Genomic DNA, 19,663 nt, shown 5'->3' with positions numbered 1-19,663 from the left:
CTAATGAGAAGTTATGTCAAAGATTTTCAAGACTCATGCAGAGTGAATATGCGATGAGCATGATGGGAGAGCTCAGTTACTTCCTTGGCTTTCAAGTTAGTCAAAAAAAGTGATGACATTTTCATCAGTCAAACCAAATATGTTAAAGATTTATTGAAGAAGTTTGGAATGGTTGACTGTTCACCTGCATCCACACCAATTTCTACAGCTACCAAGTTGGATGAAGATAAGAAAAGAAAAAGTGTAGATATATCTGGCTATAGAGGAATGATCGGATCTTTACTATACTTAACTTCTAGTAGACCAAACATCATGTTTGCAACATGTCTGTGTGTTAGATTTCAAACAAATCCCAAATAATCACATTTGATGGCAGTAAAGAGAATTTTTAGATATTTGAAGGGAACAATAAAGTTGGGATTATGGTATCCTAAGGGAACTGGTTTTGAAGCTATTGGATACACAGATGCAGATTTTACTTGATGCACCATTGACAGGAAGAGTACTATTGGATAAGCTGTTAATTTCTTGGTCAAAGACTTGTATCTTGGTAAAGTAAGAAATAATAGTCTATGTCAACTTCTACAACTGAGGCTGAATATATAGTTACAGGAAGTTGTTGTGTTCAAGTGATTTGGATTAGTAATCAACTAATGGGCTATGGCCTAGTGCTACATAAAATTCCAATCACGTGTGACAATACTAGTGCCATATGTATTGTTGTTAATCCAGTTAATCATTCTAGAACTAAGCACATTGATATAAGGTACCATTTTATTAGAGAACATGCTGCAAATGGTACCATTGAGCTAATTTTTGTTCCAACAAAAAAAATAGCCAACTTTTTCACTAAATCTTTGGATGAAGCAACTTTCACTAGACTTGTTAGTAAATTTGGGATGTTAAATTCTTCATCTTAAAGGCAAGAACTCAGCTAATGTGTTGCAGCAGATTTATTTCTAATAAATCAAAATTAATTTGATTTAATTGGAAATTAACTGGAATATGATTTATAAATATTTCAAAATTCTCTGTATATTTAGTTTTCAATTTTTATTGTTTAGCTTGGAATTTTATAAATTCTGAGAAAAATGTCTAAATATTGATTCACATTTTTAATATGTGAAATTGATGTAAGACAGAACTGAAAAGGATCAAAAGTATGTAGAGAACTGAGTTCTCGATAAGTCTAAAAGACTTCTCGACAAGTCATTTTGAGACTTCTCGACATAGTTCTCGATAAGCCTTTTTCATGACTTCTCGAAGGACTTCTTGACAAGCCTCTTATGACTTCTCGATAAGTCTAAATGACTTCTCGACAATTCACTTTGAGACTTCTCGATAGAGTTCTTGATAAGTATTTTTTTCATGACTTCTCGATGGACTTCTCGGCAAGCCTCTTTGTGACTTCTCGATAAGTATTGTAGAAACCTTGACACATGTATATCTTTATGGAGTTCTCTACAAATATAAAATTTAGACTTATTAATAACCCATAACTGAGATAATTTAATTCTATAAATTATTTTAGTAAAATACTTTTGACACAAAATCAATTCTAATTTTATATTGATTTACTAAATAAAAATTAGAATAATTCAGTCCAATCAGGACAAACTGGGTATTTATGTTACATCTCGATAAGTCACTATCTAGTTCTCTATAAGAGTCAGGATAGTGACATCTCGGTATGAGTTTATAAATTCACGTGACTTCTCGATAAGCCAATATCAACCGTTTATTCCTACTTCTCGACAAGTCACTTCCCTTTTTCTATATATAACCAGACATCTCGACATAACCCCTCTTTACACTTTCGAGATCTCAATTGATATAGTTTTTGCAAATCTTCACCATTTTCTTTCATTTCAAGTTCTTTCTCTCTCAAATTTCTTACCCATTCAAAATCATACACTTACAATGGCTGCAAAAAATGTTAGAGCTACTATCCCAAAGGAGGGTAATAACTACCTAGATTTCACTGATGCTAATCAAGCTTCTGACAGATTTAAGAGCTTTGTTAAGTTTTTGTCTGAGTCTTATCTTGCAGGTGCATTGACTGCTAATCCTATCTTGTACTTGGACGTGCTCAATGAGTTTTGGAACTCAGCTATGGTTAACACTGTTGTGCATGAGAATCAAGCAGTGTACTTGTTAGGATGAACATACGCACTAAAATTCACGCAAGTATACGCGTTCGCAAGTAATATAGAATTCTTTCTAGTTCGTCCCCACAGAGACCGGTTTATGTTAACTTTAATTTATGCACTTATGCAATAATGATATGGCTATCGTTCAATGCTAAGACAAATAACAAATTGGGTTTTGATTAAACTAAGAGATTATACTAAATAGCATTAACTAAGAGAATTGAGGTTGAATTACTTATATGCGACAAACATGGGATTCTAACTTCATTAATTACTTCATTCAAAGTCATTGTTCTTAACTTTAGCATGCAATAATGATGACAACTAATCAGATAACACGAAACTAGTAAACGCCAACTTTCCTTATATGAATACTCTACTCCCAGACATCCACAAAAGAGATAAAAGCTGAATAGACACCAAAAATGTTGAGACCCTATATGTCTATAGAATTTGACAACATAAGGTTTAATGCGCAAGTTATCTATTGTGATTACATCGGGCAAGTAAGATGGTTAAAATTAGCTACGAATCATGCATAACAATTACATGAACCTATGCTAGCATGGCAAGTTCTAAACCTCTATAATCACTGTCGCTTCAATAGAGATTAACACGTTATCTTATAAGTTCGCGACGCTCATAAGATGAATAAGCACAACCAATACTAGGATATCATACCATCACCACACACTTAGGTATCGAAACAAATTAACTATTGAAATCCATAAGTAAATCCGTTAGAACCCCACAATAACGATTAGTTCATAACGGAACTCATCATCACCGTGGTTTCGATGAAAGCATGGTATAATAAACTAAGTCTGTATAAACTGAATAAATAATCAAAGTACGTTAACAAGAGTATTAGTTTCAACAATAAAGAAAACGAACATCCAAGATTACAACTTAAGCAAAGAATCACAAGTAAAAACTAGCTCTTCTTCTCCTTCATTAAATTTGTGCTATTAGGTCTTCTCCTTGTCTTCTCCTTGCTCTCTATTGTGAAAAACGTCTTTAAAAAGTCATTGTATAGCAGCCCAAGTCAATCAGGACTCCAGAAAATCACACTTCTATTCAAATCAGGAATCTGAGAAACTGACACGGCGCGGCCGCTCTGAGAAGCGGCGCGGCCGCCCTGACTTCCTGTTGAACGAGCGCGACCGCCCTGAAGATGGGCGTGGCTGCCCTGAGCTTCTGCCAGAACTTGATTTTCTTGCTTTTTTGATATTCTCTTGCTGGTTATTTGCGCTCAATCATCTGAGACTCCATCTGAACACTCTTTTAATCATAAAAACATGTTGTATTCATTACTTCTTCCGAATATTCCCTGAAATGCAAAACACTACAAAAACACATCAAATACACAAACAACTTGAGTACAAAACACCAATTTGAGCCTTTATGAAGCGTTCTAAATGGATATAAATGCCATTTAATAGTCCTTGGTGGTAAACTGTTCAATTCAGGGAAAGCAGGTGGAATTTGATGTCAATGATGTCGACAAAGCATTGGGCATCCCTATAGACATCATGGTGGAGGTGCCAACTCAACATGAGCTAGCTGAGTTTATGGATTTCATAAACTACAGTAAGAAAATCAACCTTGTCAGCTTGAACAAGAAGCATACCAGGAGGGAATGGTCTTTTCTGTTTGACTCAATTATTAGAGCCTCACATGTCGGAAGACTGTGTATGATAATATATCCAGTGTGGTCCAAAAGATGGTGTTCCTCATGGCTCACACCAGGCACATTAATGGGGGGCTATTGATCCTGGAAGAACTCATCACTAGGCTCACAATGCCTTTGCCAATAGAGGTAAGGAAATTTTCTTTCCTAGGTTTATTATGTCTACTTTAAATCATAAAGTTGCAGACATACATTTACTTGATGGTATTGATAGAACTAAAATAAGCAATTGTAAGCAAGTGTCCAAAATTTTATTTGGGTCACTAATTACAAAGAATAAGATAAAGGTAGGCCTAAATCTCCTAACTTTATGTTGGAGAGATTTAGAACCTATCCATACCCTATGTCTGACATAAGGTCTAGTGCCATATCTAGTACATTTATGGCTCTTGTACATGTGGAAGTACAAATACAGGATAACCAATAGAGGTCTTCCACAACTGAGATCACTTCTTCATTACCATTAGAAGCTAGGGAACCAATCACTTCATCCTCTCAATAGGGTAGAGTGAGTAAAAAGAAGAGAAAGAATGCACCCTTAACTACAATTTCTGAGAGTGGTGAGGAACAAACACAACTAGACTCTAACTTGGTCAGAAAGCCAAAGAAGACAAAGAAAGTTGAGTTGACCACTCAAGTAACCACCTCTTCATCTTCCCAAAAGGATGCAGTTGTAATAAAAAGAAATAAACAGACTCTAGAGACATCTTCTCAATAAGGTGTCTCTATTGAATCAAGCATTCTCCCAAATGCAATCTATAAAGAGTCTGCAGCCCAACTTGAGCACTCTCAAGTTGGTGATAGAAAAAATTTGGCTGGCATACACCAAGAGAGCGTATCACTTGAAACTTCCTCATTTACTTAGGGGGAATTGCCAACACTCAATTCTGATCTCACAAATCTCATTTCAAAAATTTATTCCGCTTATAATGAAAAACTTGAATCCTCATCTTAATTTTTTCCAAAATCAAGTGACATAGTTCAAGAAACTATGATCACCACCCATACACTACATTCAGTTGGTGAGAGGCTACATGCTGGGGTAGACCTTGATGACACTAACACAAACACAGGGGTTTCATCATTTTTAACTAAAGACCCTGTGCAAGATACTCTAGCACCTTCATATGCCCAACAATATTCACAGATTGACAGGTTTGAGGGTAGTACTCCTGAGGGATAGCTATCTAAATCCACTCCAATTCAATTGGAGGTTCTCTTGCAGGGACAACTCACCTCAAAACCCTGGCTGATATTGCACCGACAATTGAAGTTAGGTTTACAATTTCCAATGATCCAGCTATTGGGGAGGCAGGTATAGTACATTCGAGTGTCGGTTCTTTGCAAGAAAAACAAGGGTTTAAGACCATGGTACATGACAATAACCTGGTCAAATCCCCTACAATTCAAATGGAGGTTCCCATAATTGGTGAATAACACACTGTCACAACCATAGTTCCAACTATGAGTACAACTGTGCCTTCTGCCACAGGTGATGTTCCTACCTCCATACCCTCTACCTCAAACACATCTCACCAAACACCAAACCTAAATACTTCAAATCAACCATTCACTTTAAACACCCAACATCAACCTTCACACTTAATATCTCAATGGTCACATAATGCAGAGACTCAACCAAAAACAATAGATGATCTTCTAGTTGACCAATTTGCAGGACTGACAAATATTACCCAACAGCTACTCACCATAGACATGTCAAATCAGTAATATTAAACAATCGCGTTGTCTTACAAGGAAGAAGTTGAAGATCAACATACCAAGATAGCTAATGAAGCTGAGTATGATGGGAATGGTGATGCCTGGCTGTCTAAAGACTTCATATTACCATGGATGAGGCCTTGTCTAGATTCATGGAGGAATATATAACTATTTTAAGTAGCAATAGCAAGGCCCTCACTCCACAGGAGGTGTATGATGCTATTACAGAGGTCTACAAAGCATAGCTAAAGGCTTTCCACTTTATTGGTAAAGCATTGGAACAGACTCTGGGTAGACATCAAGAAAAGATCAGGAAGATGTATATGGATAAAATTTATACAGTTTTACAATCTCAGATTGAGATTAAGAACAAATTCAACAACTTTGAAGAAAAGATGACAAATTTCAGTTTGACTGGTGTAGAGACCAACACCAAGAATCTAAGGCAATCATTTATTGCCTTGCATGAGGTTATCCAACAGCAAATTACAAGCAACAATGATATAAAGGTCAAGTTGGAGCAACTTCACCAAGCAAGATATAAACCTTCAGCCTTATTGATGGAGAAAATCAAGAACTCAGTTCAAGCCACCTTTGGCACATCTCTCTTTCTTCTAGCTCACAATCCATACCATCCACATCCACAAATCGAGTCTCTGCAATAATAAGTCTCATCTCTTCAAGCTTTAAATTATTCTCTCTCTGCTCAAGTCAGTGCTCTCACTACTCTGGTTCAATCTCAACAACAAGACATTACGCCCTTGGTAGACTCCCATAAGCACCTCCAAATGCAAAACTCAGTTTCTTTGGGAGCTTTAAATTTACCTGCCAGAAACAACTCAACATGTAAAATCCCATATCCCTCCACCTTCAATCACTATCCCTGCTAACCAGACTAAGGGGAAGATGGTGATTAACCGTTATCCACAAGCCAAACCACTCAAGATAAACATGATGTTAGTAAAGACAGACTTCAGCTGGCTGCAGAAGGACCTTGCCTTGACAAGGAGTTCAATAAATTACTTACAACACTAAGAATTTCTCTAAATAACAACTACATCACATACAAAAGGGTTTTGGTTAAAACATAAACTTTCTGAGAGTCGTGCTAGTGAAAAATGTAAATTTTAGAGAAAAAACGACAATTGCCAATGTCAATGACCGTGGTGTAAACAGGTGTATGCAGGTGTCTCTCTCAAATTTTCAATCCAAGAGAGCATCTAAACTGGATGTCATCATTGAGAAAATCAACAGGGTGATTACAGAAGACACTCAACTACTTGGAGAGCTTAAAAATGCACAAATTGTTGCATTTCCTGAAGCCCATCTTCAACCAAGTAAGGGGTGGCCTACATCTGCTCTACAACCGGAAAATGCAAACATTTCATAATTCCCAAATATTGTGTTATGGGTAACTTGAGATTGATCATGACATTGGAAACTGAATTGAAGCATAAGAAGAACAAGAACATTGAAGATGTAGAGATGATTAAGATTTTAGATAAATATTTGAGAAATGCTGAAACCATGCTTCCCAAAACTCAAATCAACACTAGAGATGACTTGGATGATGATGAGCCAAAGAAAAATGAATAAAAATCTTTTGGCTCAAATCCAAGTCAGTCTAGGAAAACAGTTGGTAGTAAGGTGGTTGAGAAGAATAAAGAAAAGGAAGAAAAGAAGGGAAGAGATGATAACAAGAAATGAAAGAAGGATGGAGAGGAAGGAACAAAATAATAGAAAGTCCAGGAAATCCAAATCACTCTAACTCAAACCCTCAAACCTAGCCAATTAAACACTAAAAAAAACTCCAACCTCAAAGCCTAAGTACCATTACAAGCAAACTAATTCTTTGCTCAAAATACCAATCACAACCAGCCATGTCTCTTTAAAGAAAATTTTAAATCTACCTTCATTCAAGCCTTCAATCAAGATTCACTTCAAAACTGTTGGGAGAAAACCAAAGAAAATTCAAGCTAATGCTGGTGCTATCTAGAACTACTTTAATCAAGCTGATTTTCTACCTATAACTGGGAGCATAACAGATGATGACAATCACCAACAACTAGATGAGGAGATAGTCAAAGTTTGGGTTATTTCTCTGGGAAAAGTCAGAATCTACTAGTTGGACGACTCCTTCATTTTGCTAAAAAGAGAAGTAATGGAAACATTTTCAATCATAGAATTGAAGAGAGTGATAAGTTTGATGAAGGACAAAGATTCTAGCACAAGAATGTGAAAGGATGTGATGTTTGAGAGGTTGAGAGAAAGGGATGAAAGGTCTGGTAGGATAAAGGCTGAGAGGGAAGAAAGAGAAAGGCAATATGCCAAAGAGCTTGAGATGTTTGAACAAAAATCTAATGAACTCAAGGCAAGGGGGTTGAGTATAATTTTAAAAGATGGAAATTTTATGAACATTCAAGTTGGTACATTTTTATGATTCAGGGTTAATTATGTCAACAATTACTCATTGGATGAATGTCTCTAACTGGTGAAAGCCTTAAGAGGGACATAAATTATTGAAGAACTTCAAGTGCTAGTAAATCTTAAGGACCTCATTAGGAAAGAACCTGGTTATGAAAAATTCACCTGATGTCTATAATTTTGAACTAATGTAATTAATTAATGTATAAAAAGTGTATTTGTCAATCTGCCAATTTATTGTATTTGATTTTAGCTTGGGGTTAGTCTTGTTATCAGGCATGAATTTGTGATTGTTAGGACATTTCAGTCTCTGTATTTAACTTATAATTCTTAGAAGTTATGAGAAATTATAAGTCATGTTGACTACTAGTGGATATGCAAATAAGAGGGCTAATTGTAAATATTTCATGCCTTGTAATTTTGTATAAATGAAGTAGTATCAACTGATAGATTAAAGGCCTTCCACGGATGAGAAACAAAGCTTCAACGGATGTCTCTAAAGCTTTAACGGATAACATCCATCAACGGATGAGTGCATCAACGGATAAAGCTCCAACTGTTAAAGCATCAACGGATCTCACCAAAACATCAATGGATAAAGCCATCAACGGATGAAAGCTTCAACGGATGCTCAGTTCCATAGCAGTTGATAGTGACAATTCATAAGCTGACAGAGGCACATGGGTTGACAAAGACAATTGGAATGTGGTAGCCTCTTGGAGGAATCAAGAAAAAGCAGCATTTCCATTCTGATGCAAACAAGGAAGTATTCAAAGATTCATAGATTATCTTAGATTGCATTGGATAGAGAAATGGAGAAGAAACATGTGAAGAACTATTTTATGATTGTATTTTTATCTTTGTCTTCACTTGAAAACTTGGTGTTATATAAACCAAGTTGCAGCTAGTAATTAGATGTGAATTTTCTAGAGCTGTTTAGAAAAACATAGAGAGAAAATCATCTAGTTTGTACTAGGAAGCAGCTGTGAACAATTCTTTGTATCACAGATTTTCGGAAATACACATCTCTGGTGGAACAACAAATCCACCAGAAAAGTTTTTAAAGCCTCTGTGTTCTTTATATTTGTGTCTTGAATATACATCTGTCTGCACCTGCTCAAAGCAATTCACACACATCTGTTCATCAAACACTCAGCTTTTGAAACTGCTCAAAACTTGAAAAAGTTTTGAGATTTACATTCAAACCCCCTTCTGTAAATCTCATTGTTAGTTCCTTGGGAATAACAATTGGTATCAGAGCAAGCTCTTGACATACAAAGAGTTTAAAGATCTATTCTACTAACATCATGAGTAAGAAGGATATTGGAGTGAAGATTCCAATCCTGGAAAGAGATAATTATCATCACTGGAAAGTGAAGATGCATCTACATCTTCTCTCTCAAGATGAAAGCTATATAAACTACATTGAGAATGGTCCTCACATCCCTCACAAAGTGGCCACAGCTGCCACTGCCACAGTTGTTGTTGGACAGTCTATTCCCAAGCCAAAAGCAGAAAGGACTGATGAAGATATTGAAGAGGTTCACAAGGACAAGAAAGCCATGAACATTCTGATTAATGGCCTAGACAAAGATATGTTTGATAATGTCATTAACAGCCAAACTGCTAAGGAAATTTGGGATACTGTACAACTTATTTGTGAAGGTACTGAACAAGTTAGAGAAAACAAAATGCAGCTTCTCATTCAACAATATGAATATTTTCATTCTGAAGACGGAGAATCATTAAATGATACCTTCAATAGATTTTAGAAACTATTGAATGGATTGAAGCTGTATGGCAGAGTGTACCAAGTTAAGGATTCCAACTTAAAATTTCTGAGGTCTCTACCAAAGGAATGGAAGCATATGACTATTTTACTAAGGAATTCTCAAGATTATATGGACTTCACACTTGAAAGATTATATGGAATTTTGAAGACCTATGAACTTGAGATGGAGCAAGATGAGTTGTTGGAGAAGGGAAAGAGAAAAGGTGGATCAGTTGCACTTGTAGCTGAAAATGAGAGAACTGAAGCCAGGAATGAAGAAAAGATAATGCCAAGTCTCAAAATTGGCACAAGCAAATCAGAATCAAGCAAGGGAAAGGAGCAAGCAGCTTAGGTTGAAGATAATTCCAGTCAAGATGACTCTGATGATGTTGATGAACATCTGGCTTTTCTGTCCAAAAGGTTTGCAAAGATGAAATTCAAGAAAAACACTAGAGCCACTAAGCCAAACAAGAACATGGTGGACAAGTCTAAGTTCAAGTGTTATAACTGTGGCACAAGTGGACACTTTGCAAGTGAGTACAGAAAGCCAACTTCTGAAAAGAAAAAAATTGCGCAAGTGGATTACAAAAAGAAAAATTTCGAATTGCTCAAACAAAAGGAAAGGGCTTTTCTGACTCAGGAAAATGACTGGGCAGCTGATGGAGCCAATAAAGATGGTGATATGGAGTATGTCAACTTAGCCCTGATGGCTAATTCTGAAGAAAATGAAACTAGTTCATCAAGCAACCAGGTAATCACTACTGACCTCTCTCAGCTTTCTAAAAATGAATGTAATGAAGCTATAAATGATATGTCCAACGAAATATATCATTTACGTGTTTTACTTAAATTACTGGCTAAAGAGAACATGAGAATTAAAGAGAATAATCTGTTTTTAAGTGATAGGAATGATGTGTTAGAGGGTAAGGTAATTGAGCTTGAAAAGATTAAAATCAAATGCTTATCTGTTGAGAGTGAACTAGAAGAGTCTGTTAAGAAAGTAGAAATTCTTTCTAAACAACTAGAATGTGAACAAGAGGTAATCAAGGCCTGGAAAACATCTAGGGATGTGAGTGCTCAAATTGTCAAGGTTCAAGGAATTGAATCACTCTGTGAGAATGCCTGGAAGAAAAACAAAAAGGAAATGGAATTAACTGATGGACTGTCAACGGATGTGGAATCAACGGATGATGAGAGTAATCCATTGAAGGAAGAAAAGGAGCATCCGTTGAAGGCTAATCAGTTGAAACAGGCAAATGACTCTAAAAAGGATAATTTGAAAAATCTCAGTAATAAGTTTGGTTCAACTTCTAAAAATTTTGTCAAAGGAGAATCTAGCACATCCAAAGATGCCAGTAAGGTGAATATAGGACACATGACTTTGGATCAGTTGAAAAATAGGCTTAAGTTGGTTGAGGATAAAAAGGAAACTAAAAGAAAATCTAATAGAAATGAGAAGGTAGGGATTAATAAACACAACAACTACACACCTGATAAGTATGCTCCTAGAAAAAGTTGTGTACATTGTAGTAGTGTTAATCATCTATTTGCTAACTGCAAATCTGTTAAAAATGCTCCCATGCCTTTAACTCCTTCCATGCCTAACATGTCTATGTCACCACTGCATGCTATGTCTGTTATGTCTCAACAGAATCCACATACATATTTTGTAAACATGCCATATGTTAATAATCCTTATTTTGCTGCATTTAGTATGCCTCAAATGCCATACAACATGCCTATGTGGAATAATATGTTTGCACAATCTATGCCTTATCACATTCAACCAAATGTGCTAAATGATTCTGTGATTAACCCTACACTTCAACCAACTACATCTGAGACCAAGGTTGACTCAAAGTTACCTAAGTCAAAAGGTGCAGGAAGTGTGAAGTCTAGGAAAAAGACTAACAAGGCTGGACCCAAGGAAACTTGGGTACCAAAATCAACTTGATTTGATTTTGTTGTGTGCAGGGAAAAAGAAGGAATCTATGGTACTTGGACAGTGGTTGTTCAAGGCACATGACAGGAGATTTCACCCTGCTCACAGAGTTCAAGGAGAGAGCTGGCCCTAGTATAACCTTTGGAGATGACAACAAAGGGTTCACTATGGGATATGGCTTGATTTCAAAGGAAAATGTCATCATTGATGAAGTTGCATTAGTTGATGGTCTCAAACACAATCTATTGAGCATCAGTCAACTATGTGACAGAGGGAATACTGTTTCCTTCAATTCTGAAGCTTGTGTTGTTACCAGTAAGAAGGAAAACAAAGTGGTTTTAACTGGACTTAGAAAAGGGAATGTGTACTTGGCTGACTTCAACTCTACAGATGCAGAATCAATCACTTGTCTTTTCAGCAAAGCAAGTCAAGATGAAAGTTGGCTATGGCACAAGAAGCTGTCCCATTTGAATTTCAAGACAATGAATGATCTGGTCAAAAAGGACTTAGTTAGAGGAATGCCTCTAGTGGAATTCTCAAGGGATGGACTGTGTGATGCTTGTCAGAAAGGAAAGCAAAAGAGAGCATCATCCAGTAAGAAGCTTGAATCAGCAATTGATGAACCATTACAACTGCTACACATAGATCTTTTTGGACCAGTCAATGTATTGTCAATTTCAAGAAAAAGATATTGCCTAGTGATTGTAGATGATTTCTCAAAGTTTTCATGGACCTATTTTCTTGAATCAAAGAATGAAGCTAGTGAAATCATTATTAATCATATCAAGCAAGTCAACAACCATCCAGATTTCAAAGTAAGGAATATCAGGAGTGACAATGGAACTGAGTTCAGGAATTCTACCATGAGGTTGTTCTGTGAAGAAAATGGGATCATGCATGAGTTCTTAGCTCCAAGGACTCCACAACAAAATGGTGTGGTGGAAAGGAAGAACAGATCACTAATTGAAGCTGCAAGAACAATGCTTGAAGAGTCAAAACTCCCAACATATTTTTGGGCTGAGGCTGTTAACTATGCATGTTACACTCAGAATATTTCTCTAATCAATCAGGCAAAAGGCATGACTCCCTATCAATTATTCAAGAGAAGAAAACCAACCTTAAACTTCCTTCATGTCTTTGGTTGGAAATGCTACATTCTAAGGAACCAACCTGATCACAAAGGCAAGTTTGATGCAAAGGCGGATGAAGGGATATTTGTTGGTTATTCTGCTGGAAAATCATATAGGGTCTACAATCTAAGAACCAACATTGTTATGGAATCTGTGCATGTTGCGTTTGATGATAAAAAGATTGATGGACTAATAGATGAGGGACATCATGAAGGACTCAAATTTGACAACATTGAGATATATTGTGATGATAGTGAAGATGAGAATGATGGAGAAGACACTTCAAAAAGGATTCAAAATTTGCCTTTGGATAATGCACAAAATGCTGCATCAGTTGAAAGTCATAACTCAGCATCCGTTGATAGAAGTAATGCAGCATCCGTTGAAAGACAAAGTGCATCATCCGTTGAAGTACATAATGAAACATCCGTTGATCATAGTTCATCAATGGATAATCAATTTACATCATCAGTTGATAGAACTCTCAGTTCCTTGCAAAGGACCAATAACTCAGGGGGAGTTTCAACCAATCAACACTCCATCTCACATCATGACAACACTGAGGCCACCTCATCTAGAGCTAATCTACCACCTCAAAGGAAATGGACCAAGAATCATCCCTTTGAACTAATCATTGGTGATGCAACATCTAAGGTGCAAACTAGAAGGGCTACTCAAGATGAATGTCTATACAGTAGTTTTCTATCACAGGAGGAACCTAAGAGAGTGGAAGAAGCTCTATTGGATCCATAATGGATTTTAGCAATGCAAGAGGAGCTAAACCAATTTGAGAGGAACAAAGTATGGAAGCCGGTACCCAAGCCAAATAACAAGAGTTCTATTGACACAAAATGGGTATTTAGAAACAACATGGATAAAAATGGCATTGTCATAAGAAATAAAGCTAGATTGGTTGCCAAGGGCTACTCTCAACAAGAGGGAATAGATTTTGATGAGACATTTGCTCATGTTGCAAGACTTAAAGCCATCAGAATTTTTCTAGCCTATGCAGCCCATGCCAATTTCAAAGTCTATCAAATGGATGTCAAGAGTGCATTTCTGAATGGAGAATTGGAGGAAGAAGTCTATGTGAGCCAACCTCCAGGGTTTGAAGATCCAAATTTTCCAGACCATGTGTATTATCTGTTGAAAGCACTCTATGGACTAAAGCAAGCACCTAGAGCCTGGTATGAGACTTTGTCAAAATTTCTCCTAGATAATTACTTCACAAAAGGTACTGTTGACGAAACTCTTTTCTTTAGAAATGTTAATGGCTCTACAATACTTGTTCAAATTTATGTAGATGATATTATATTTGATTCTACAGATGGTAAACTTTGTAAAAAGTTTGCTAAGTTAATGCAAAGAAATATGAAATGGGCATGATGGGGGAGCTAACTTATTTTCTGGGTTTACAAGTTAAACAAGTTAGTGGTGGAATTTTCATTAGTCAAACTAAATATATTTATGATCTTTTAAAGAAGTTTGACTTAATGGAATGTTCATCTGCAAAAACTCACATGGCCACTGCCACTAAGCTTGAATTAAACAAGGCTGAAAAGTCTGTTGACATTACAAGCTATAGAGGCATGGTTGGTTCACTTCTATATTTAACTTCCAGTAGACCTGATATAATGTTTTCTACATGTCTTTGTGCTAGATTTCAAGCTGATCCTAGAGAATCTTACTTAGTTGCTATTAAAAGAATTTTTAGATATCTCAAAGGGACTCCAAATCTAGGAATTTGGTACCCTAGAGAGTCTGGTTTTGATCTAATTGGCTACTCAGATGCAGATTATGCAGGTTGCAAAATAGACAGGAAAAGTACAACTGACACCTGTCAATTTCTAGGAAATAAGCTTGTTTCATGGTTCAGCAAGAAGCAAAATTTTGTTTCTGCATCAACAGCTGAGGCTGAGTACATTGCTGCTGGTAGTTGCTGTGCACAGATATTATGGATGAGAAATCAACTATTTGACTATGGGCTGAATGTTGACAAAATTCCAATATTTAGTGCAACACAAGTGCCATTGCCATTACTGAAAATCTAGTGCAGCATTCAAGAACCAAGTACATTGACATCAAGTACCACTTCATAAGGGAACATGTGATGAATGGTACAGTGGAACTTCATTTTATTCCAAGTGAAAACAAATTGCAGACATATTTACCAAGCCACTTGATGAATCAACATTCACAAGATTGGTAAGTGAGCTAGGTATGCTTAATTATTCCTAAATTCATGTCCTAATTGTAATTTGTTTTGTAGCCTGAAATGAATTTGTTGCAAGAACAAAGTTGACTTTAAGTAAAGTTTATTCTATCAATGGATATTCCCTATCCATTTAAAGTCAAAATTGTTTTATCAACGGATGTCCATTATCCGTTGAAAGACAAATACATTTCTGGTAATTTTATCCTTCAACGGATAAAACTGTGTTAATCTTCAACGGGTAACTGTTTACCTCATCCGTTGAAGTGTCACATCAGTCGTTTTGAGTGAGTCACAACTGTTGATTCTATTTTCTTAATCGTTGATACATATATATATATAGTTGTATCTATTTGTATTAAAGGCAGTTTTTAGAATACATACAGTTTTTCTTTTATTCTCAAACGGCTGTAATTCACTTAAAAAATATTGTTTAATCATCCTTTTTATGTTTTAATTTGAGAAAGTATAAAAGCCCCTTTGAATTCTTATTTTTACTTTACGCTTTCTTGCAATTTTCAAAAGCTTTTACTCTCTTTCTCTCCCAAAACTCTCAACTTTTCTCTGCAACTTCTACCCACAACAATGGCACCAGTAGTAAACATAATGTCCCAATCTGGGTTTCTCTATGAGAAAAACAATTTTGTAGCTTTGGTGGAAAAGAATGAAGCCCACTCAGATTATCACAAGATGATGGATTTCATCAAAAACTGCAAACTGAGCTATGCAATGCTGGAAGCCCCAATGATTTACTGTGAGGTAGTTGAGGAGATTTGGAAAATTGCTGAGTTCAAACCCACTGATTTGACCATCTCCTTCTCTCTCAAAGGTAAGGATTACTGTATTAACTGTGATGATATACAGTCCTATTTTAAATTACCTGAAAACAATGCCATGACACCACACACTGATAATGATGTATCTAGCATGTTAGATTCCATAGGCTATTCCCTTGATTCTACTAGTTTAGGCAGTATTAAGAGAAAAGGCATTAGGAAATAATGGAGTTTTCTCAGTGATGCCTTTATCAAGGTTTTCTCTGGGAAAATTAGTAATTTTGATGCAATAACTTCATCTCTTGTTAATATGCTCTATATGTTGGTTTCTGATAGGTACTATAATTTTAGCAACTATGTTATGCTAGAATTAGGTACTAGGTTAGGTAACAAGGCTAATAGAACTCATAACATCTATTATGCTAGAATCTTTATGTTATTGGCTAACCATGTTGCTGAAGATTTGGTCATAAATAATGAGAGTAATGAACTCAAATGTTGGGCACACGAGAAGAGGGTCCTTGCAGACCTTTTAAGAATTAACCTCAACAGTCAGGTGCCATTGGTATACTTACCAATCATGAATGCACCTCAGGTAAGTGAGGTAAATACTTCTTCAACTCCTACTACTTCCAACCCCATAATTTCTTTGTCTTCAAGTGTGGCCATGGAATCTGTGTTAATGCCCCCAACAGATTCCTACCAAGGCCACCAAACCTAAAGTTTCAAAATCCAAGTCAAAGAAAGCCACCTCTGTTGTCACTCAAAAGACAACAGTTGTAACAACTACCATAAACCCTGAGGGGAGTGAACAGGGTGTTAGTGGTGAGGGGAGGGGTGAACATCAAGAAAACCCCCAGAATAAGGTAGGAGAGGTGAGTGGTATCCAAGCTTGCCAAGCCACAGTTTCTCAAAAGACTGTGGTGGTTGAAAAGGATTCAAACTCATCCCTAGTTGCATCCTCCCAAAAGGATGCAACTACTGAAAATAGTCCCCAACCAGGGATATAGAACAAAAGAGGGAGGGACACTGAAGCCACACACTCACCTGTAAAAGCCTTCACAAGAAGAAAGAAGGTCAAAACCCCAGTTTCAACACAGGGTGCACACACTACACAGATACAACCACCTGTATTTATGCCTTCACAAATTCAGCTTGATGTGACTCCAACAAATATGGAGTCACAGCCCCATTCTCTCAAAATTGACACACACCAACCACCAAATTCTCCATCACCATCTCTGGATGTAGACATGATTTTCACATCAATTCCTGATCCTCCCTCTTTATAACTCAGGGAGGAGCCCCGGTCAAATACTGGTGATCATCATCTTTTAGATGATTTGTTGGATCATCAGCCAATTCTTTCAGACTTAGTTGAAGAATCTGTGTCACCTAAATTAAAATAATCCACACAGATTCAACAATTATGTCACTTTCAATTTCTACTTCTTTTCCTTCTTCAATGGATATCCCTCATCCGTTGACAAGTAGTTGTTCTTCAACGGATAAGCTTAACAGCAGTTATCCGTTGATACCATCAGTTTCCACCTCAACGGATATTCCTTATTCGTTGATAGTCTCTACACAAACAACTGAATTAACTCTAAGTGTAGAAGACATGGTTACTGTACAATCACTTCTAGGGTTGAGGGAAGGGAGTGAAAACTTGAGTGAGAGGCTGGGTTGCTCCCAGGCAAAAGGAGAGCTTGAGAGTCTAAATATGCATGCTATTTCTTCCAGCATGGCAAAAGAAAGTGAGAGGAGTACCACCTTAGTAGGTGAAGGTGAGGGTGTGAGGAGTGTGAGCCAGGGGGAGCCCCTGATGCAAGAAAAGAGAGAAATTGAGAGAAAAGCAGGTACATGAGGTATAAGGGTGGATCCAGCCATTGCTAGTGAGTGAATGATTGTGGATGATGCTGACAAGGAAAGACAATTTCAGCAACATTACAGAGCTGAAATTGATAACATTTCCTTGGATGCTGACACTTTTACTCATCATGTGTCAGCCTATCAACTGTTGGCTACTCAGGGAAAGGAGGAGGTGAAAAGACTTTAAACCTAGTACATACTTCAGAATCTCTATAAAAGGATAAAACTGTTGTCAATATGATGCCTTCTACAGCTGGTGAGCCATCTGAAGAATTTGGAGTAAATTCTAATGATGATGACTCTGATTCTTTTGATGGAAGCATGAACTTAGGGGGAGATGAAGGCCCAAGTTCTATTCCAGAGTTACCTGAATGGGCATTGATAAAGGAGTTTACACCAGGGCATTTTCATGTATCCTTAGTCAAATAAGTTATGGCTATCCAAAAGGTAATTCAGGAAACTTCAAATGCTGGTACCAAGGCCATTCTTCAAGCCCACTTAGATTCTCTACATCTCATGAAGCTACAAAAATTAAGACAGAATCTAAGTGTGGATGAACTCAAGAAGGATATAGCTGACTTGAAGTCCTACAATATTGAGAAGCTGGATTCAATCATGCCCTTTGGTACCATGCAGGAACTATTACTGAGACTGAGAAGAGAATCTGATGCTGAAAAGAAGATGGCCAAATTGGAGGAAAGAGTTCAAATTATTGAAAACTCTATGGTCACCATTCTTCACAATCAACAGTCTCAGACTAGTCTTCTAGTGCAACTGGCTAAAGCACATGGCTTGACCCCTCTCCTTGATGATAACAAAAAGGGGGAGAATAAAGGGGAAGGGGAGCCATCTACACACATTCAAATATCCAAAGTGCTAGTTCCTGCCATCACTACTTCTCCAACACTTCAAATCAAAGGAAAGCTTGATGGAATTGATCTAATCCAGCTAGCAGCAGCTGAGATGAAGGTGAAAGAGCAAAGGAGAAGAATTGATGAAAGGATGCAACAGGTGTTTGACTCTACAACTATAAAATCCTTATCTGTGAAATCTAGCACAAAAGTTGAGCCAATCATTATGGAGCACAAGCCAGTAAGGAGGAATAAGGTTAGAGAAACTTCTTTAAGGAACCTGAAGCCCATGGTACTCAAGCCAACCACTAGAATCAACAAGGACTCTACAAAGAACCCTCTAAGATTTGTCAACTAAAAGAAGTGGATTTTCCTCTTCCAAAGCCTGATGAAGACAAAGTTTTGGGTGGTAACATCATAAAGCACAAAGAGACCAAGGATGTAGTGGAAAGAATGAATATGGCTATCATCTATAGAGAGGGAAAGAGTATCTGTGTGATGCAAGGATATCCCAAATTCTCAATAGCCAAGAGGGAAGAAACCATGAGGTTAAAGGAAGAAGCTAAAAAGCTGAAGGCTAACAAAAGAGCACAAGCAAAGCTTGAAAAACAGCTAAAGTCAAGTCAAACTGAAGAAAAGAAGAAGATTGAAGATAAGAGTGAAGAAGATAAGACTGAAAGCATAAATGTGGATATGGGAAATATGGTTGGTGAAAGTGTGGAGGAAAAAAGTAAGGAAAGAAAGGAATGGCAGAAAGGGAACAGAAAGAAGGCCAATGCAAAAAGGAAGAGTGGAGATGACACTGAGGAAACCCAATCAAAATCTAAACCACTACCTTCTATTCCTGAACCTGTTGTGGTTGATCCCACTATAAATATCCATGGTGAAACAATCATCCCTACCTTCTTAACTATTTCTCCACCACCAAAGAAACTGAAAAGAAAATCCAAATCAACACCTCCTCTAACCTCAAGTAAATTCACTCAGAAACATAAACCTAAGCCTAAGCCACAAGCCTCAAAGGATGATTATGTTCACATTTGTGACATAAAAGAATATACATATATTGAACTCTACCTGGATGAGCTGGAGGAAGTAAGGGGAATAAATGCCTATGGACAGC

The sequence above is a fragment of the Apium graveolens genome, chromosome 4, assembly GCF_009905375.1.
Source record: "Apium graveolens cultivar Ventura chromosome 4, ASM990537v1, whole genome shotgun sequence".
NCBI lineage: Eukaryota > Viridiplantae > Streptophyta > Magnoliopsida > Apiales > Apiaceae > Apium > Apium graveolens.
This window is presented reverse-complemented; position numbering follows the sequence as displayed.